Source organism: Hyaena hyaena, unplaced genomic scaffold (genome assembly GCF_003009895.1).
Source record: "Hyaena hyaena isolate Hyena2069 unplaced genomic scaffold, ASM300989v1 scaffold_854, whole genome shotgun sequence".
In the NCBI taxonomy this organism is placed as follows: domain Eukaryota; kingdom Metazoa; phylum Chordata; class Mammalia; order Carnivora; family Hyaenidae; genus Hyaena; species Hyaena hyaena.
In genome coordinates this window covers 209,679-214,846 of record NW_024081487.1, presented here as the reverse complement: position 1 = coordinate 214,846, position 5,168 = coordinate 209,679, and the positions used below count along the sequence as shown (strand labels likewise).

The window sequence follows — 5,168 nt, the reverse complement described above, 5'->3', positions numbered from 1 at the left end:
ATCAGAATATTTCCCCTGGGGACCCTGTAGCTTATAGACTGGTGAGGTTTCAGTGCCAGAGAATATTTATGATACAGAGGATGGGGCCCGTCCTTCAGAGTCTAGGACTAGAGTTGAGTCCCAGACCTATAATTATAACTTGTGGGATCTGAGAAAATTATCTGTCCTGTATGAGTTTCTGTTCTTATTACAGGGATTAACAAGACTGAATTCACATGGTTGTCAAAGAAATTAAATTAGATGATACACATAAAAAATAATTTGCAAATTTAAAAATTACATATATTTATAAATCAATTTCAGGAAATTAACTTCCTTACAATATTAACACTTTCAATATAATCATGGCATTTCTTTTTAACTTGTAGATCTTTAAAAATATTTTTCCATTAAGATTAATAATTTTTTGTATGGGGATATTGCCCATTTCCCATATGCACATTTATTTTGAGGATTTGTCATTTTATGCTGTGCATATGGTATGTTAACATTTTTAAATTTTTTAATGCTTATTTGTTTTTCAGAGACACAGAATCTGAAGCAGGGCCCAGGCTCTGAGCTGTCAGCACAGAGCCAGATGCGGGGCTTGAACTTACGAACTATGAGATCATGCCTGAGCCTAAGTCAGATGCTTAACTGACTGAGCCACCTAGATGCCCCTCTTTACATATTTTTAAAAATCATGTGGTTGTTCTTGTTTAAAAGTAAATATAACTATCCTGATGACTAAAAAGTGCCTTTTTGAAAACATAATGGCAGGCGAGTTTGGAACCATGTAGACAATAAAGGTAATGCTGCCTACTTTGAAGAAAAAATTCATATAGTGCTTTAGGTTTTTCATGAATCATTCATTCATTCAAGCTTTAATGACTGTCTTTCATTTACCATGAGAATCAAGTGGGGACATGAAATAGTCCTGATACAATGTAACAATTCTGTAATAGAGTTATACACATATAAAATAACTCTCTCTCTCTCTCTCTCTCTCTCTCTATATATATATATATATCTACTTGTATGAAAATCACCGTAAAGTATACATGCATATAAGTCACTCAAAGGAGAAACTGAAAAAAAAAAACTGCTAAGCTGTACCTGATCATATTTTTAAAATACAGTCAATTTATGTAATGTTTTCAAATTAACTTAATAATACTTTAACTCCTTTTCACATTAATGAGAAATCCTTCATTTATGCTGTTCTTTTGAACCTTGATTTTATTCTTACCTGGCAATTCTTGGAAATTTCTGCTCCTTAGAGTATTGCCTTCATTCACAGAGATTTTTTTATTTTTTTATTTTTTGCAAGAATTTTTGAGAGTGACCTTCTTACGTAGAGCTGAGAATCCTGAAGATTCTTCTTGAAGATGCAAATTTTGTTTGTGTGGGAAAAGGGAGTATCAGTAAGAAGGAACTAACTCTAATACCATTGTATTGTTTAATCTTCCTCTTCTTTAAAAATAAACGCAAATCTCAAACCTAACAAAACTTTTTTGCACTTTGACCTTGAATACATCACATGTTATGTGTCACTCATTAACACTATTTGTCTTCCAAGAACATTTTATGATAACACTTATGTTTGATCTACTTTCTTTAATAAGGATTTTATTATTTTTTAAATCAAAATTTGATCAAGATTGCCAGACGTTGTGCATAGAAGCATAGAGATAGAGCACCTCAGCCTTTTTCCTGTATGCACACAGGATGAAAGGCTGACTCCTTAATTCAATCAAGAATTGATGTGGAGCACGGCTGTGTTGGAACCTGAGGTAGAGCTCAGTATCAAGTTCATGTCTGGTTTCAAATGGACTCAAAAGTAAACCTTCTGGTGTGCTGTTCTGGGCCCTTGTTGCTAGTGGGAATTTGTTCTTTTTTTTTTTTTTTTTAATATTTTTATTTATTTCTGGGAGCGAGAGAGACAGCGTGAGCAGGGGAGGGTCAGAGAGAGAGGGAGTCACAGACTGAAACAGGCTCCAGGCTCTGAGCTGGCAGTCAGCACAGGGCCCGATGCGGGGCTCGAACCCACGAACCGCGAGATCATGACCTAAGCGAAAGTCGGACGCTTAACCGACTAAGCCACCCAGGCGCCCCTGTTCTTTTTTTTTTTAATTAAGTATAGTTGACACACAATGTTCCATTAATTCAGGTATACAACACAGAAATTTGACAACTCTGTTTGCTATGCTCACCACATGTGTAGCTACCCTCTGTCACCATACAATGTTATTATAAGGCCATTGATTATATTCTGCTGTACCTTTCATTTCTGTGAATTATTCATTTTGTAGCTGGAAGCCTGTGCCTCCCACTCCCCTTTACCCATTTTGCCCTTCCCCCACCCACCCCCCCTCTGGCAGTTAACCATCAGTTTGTGCTCTGGATTTATGGGTCTGTTTCAGCTTTTAAAATTTGTTTTGTTTTTTATATTCCACATATAAGTGTAACCATATGGTATTTTGCTTTCCCTATCTGACTTATTTCACTTAGCATAATATCCGCTGTGTCCCTCATGTTGCTGCAAATGGCAAGATCTCATTCCTTTTTATGGCTGTGTAACATTCCATTATGTACAGGGAATACACACACCTACATACACACACCACACATTTTCTTTTTGCATTCCTCTATCAATGGATACTTAGTTCACTTTCATATGTTAGCTATTGTAGATAATGTTGCAATAAGCACAGGGGAATTCTTAAATAGTCTAGTTTTTTCTCATAATCGAGTTCTTTTTACTATCTAAGAATTCTAGAAAGAAAGGGGAAAATGTACAAAACCTTTTATAAAATAAATGGCGATAATTTGGCAAAAATGTCTTCTGTACTTCATTTAAGCATTACTCCATTAGATAACATATGAAAACAAGAGAAGTAGAATAAACCATCTGGGTTGAAGACTGTAGGAGGAGATTTGGTTGGAAGCTTGTACATTAAATGAAAATATTTGTGCTAGGAGACTGATTTTTGTATGCATGGTGGCAGCCAATTAGTTTCTTGACTGTGCTAACTCATGTTTTTTAATTCAAAGCTAAATATCTGGCATTTGAAAGAACTCTTAAAACTGCAACATGCAGATGAGCCTACTTAGAATACAGCAAACTGAGAGGACTGGGTAAGTTGAGTTATGGAAATTCTATGCTTGTGAGCTATACTGACTTCTTACCCTGCCCCAAACTCCTCCATCTTCTAATGCATTTCTTTAAGGGACTCATTTTCAAGCAATCATTTAATGAGGGGTTACTGTGTGCCAGGTATTATACTCAGTGACTTATGCAGATTATTACATTTAATTCTCAAAACTACTCAGGAGAGAAGTTTAACTGGACCTGTTACAAAGCCTTTCTTGATGTAGAACCCACTCAGAACTGACAACTCAAACCAGGTATATTTTACTTCAAAATCCAACAAACGCCACCAAGTATTGTGCCTTTCTTTGTGTTAGGTCATAGAAGGCATAACAACCTATCCTCACTTTCTAAGAATATCCTGACATTTCATACATACTGGACTTTTAGAAACATCACCTGTGTGGCAGGCCTCTGAAACTTCTCAGGTTTAGCTTCCACGCTTTGACATGCAAGGGTCTTACAAGGCATCTAGGGTTCTTAATTCCTGATAATTGGGTACTTTTAGTAAAACATCATCAATATAATGACAGGCCAGTATAATTTCTTTAAAAACAATTTTTTAATGTTTACTTTTGAGAGAGAAAGACAGAGTGTGAGTGGGGGAGGGACAGAGAGAAAGGGAGACAGAATCTGAAGCAGGCTCCAGGCTCTGAGCTGTCAGAGTCTGATGCAGGCTCGAACCCATAAACTGTGAGATCATGACCTGAGCCAAAGTCTGACATTTAATGGACTAAGGCACCCACGTGACCCAGCCAGCATAATTTCAATGTCACATAAAGGTTGTAAAGGACTGGGGCGCCTGGCTGGCTCAGTTGGTTCAGTGGCCAAGTCTTGGGTTTTGGCTCCGGTCATGATCTTTCAGTTGGTGAGTTCAAGACTCACCTCGGGCTCTGTGCTTCTGGTGTGGAGCCTGCTTGAGCTCTCTCTCTCTCTGCACCTCCCCTGCTCATCTCTCTCTCTCTCTCATTCTCTCTCTCTAAAAATAAATAAATAACTTAAAAAAAAGACTACAAAGGACTATATGATAAAAGGCCTGAGACAAAATGGTAAAGATATACTTTATCTCTGTAAAGTAATTACTTCTGATTATCTTTGTTAGATTAAGAAAAAAATAGGTTAAGTCAATGACTACACTAGCAGCTGGGAACTGTACTGATTTTTTTCTAATCCTCAGCTGCAGATCAAGTTTGTGATAAAGCTCAGTCTCCAAGATCTATTAACCTTATACACCAGCCAAATGGGCTATTTAAATGGAAGTGTGGTATAAATCAACTTCCCTTGCATTTTAAGACTCTTTTGTTATGGAGCTAATTTTTTCAGTTCACCCAGGCATGTGGTATCACTTTGGGATTGCTGTACTTTAAGGAGGGTAGGGGGAGAAGGAGTGAGAGGAGGGGAAGCTTTACTGAAAGCAGACAAAATAGCTGTATAGAAAGAGCCACCTGACAGACACTGAGACCTGCAGTGGGGCTGGAGCTAATTCCTGGCATCCAGCAGGGAGAGACTTGGGAGGATACATAAATGCCTTGAACTCATCCTCCTCCACCCTCTCCAGGTGGTGGTGTCTCCCATTGGCCAGACCAACAAGATGCTGGAGGGGATGGCAGCTGTGGGTGCATGCCATAGAAATCAGCCTCCTGGAGAACGAGTAGAGTAAATAAGTATGGAGAGAATATGATGGTAGTGAGACTGATCAATGAAAATAGCCCAACTGCAGACCTTTTACAATGTAAGTACATTGCTGCTAGTTGCTAGAGGAAAACAAAACAAGCTGTAAAATTGTCAAGTTTACTGCCTCTTACAATTTTCTTTTAAACATGGATCTTGTTCTACATTTTACTGACTCTATTCTCACACATCACTGGAAGCTCATTTGAACTTCATCCCCTATAGGTGGGGTTACCCTTTCCACTCTTCTAACTCTTTCTTTAAAGTTGGTCTTTTGAGCTCATTCATGCAAAATTGCTACTTTTTATAGCTTTTAGTTCCTAAAATACCAAAAAATAAACAAATTAACTAAATCTGATTTCCAAGA

At 37.6% G+C, this 5,168-nt stretch overlaps 1 long non-coding RNA gene across 1 annotated transcript; it reads left to right on the top strand.

The window, feature by feature from the left end:
- Positions 1–1,740: 1,740 nt before the first annotated feature.
- On the top strand, positions 1,741–4,843 carry LOC120222253. The gene is made up of 3 exons (XR_005525997.1): positions 1,741–1,819; positions 3,034–3,117; positions 4,689–4,843. It is a non-coding gene; the product is annotated as an uncharacterized LOC120222253 (long non-coding RNA).
- The last annotated feature ends 325 nt before the right edge of the window (positions 4,844–5,168 follow it).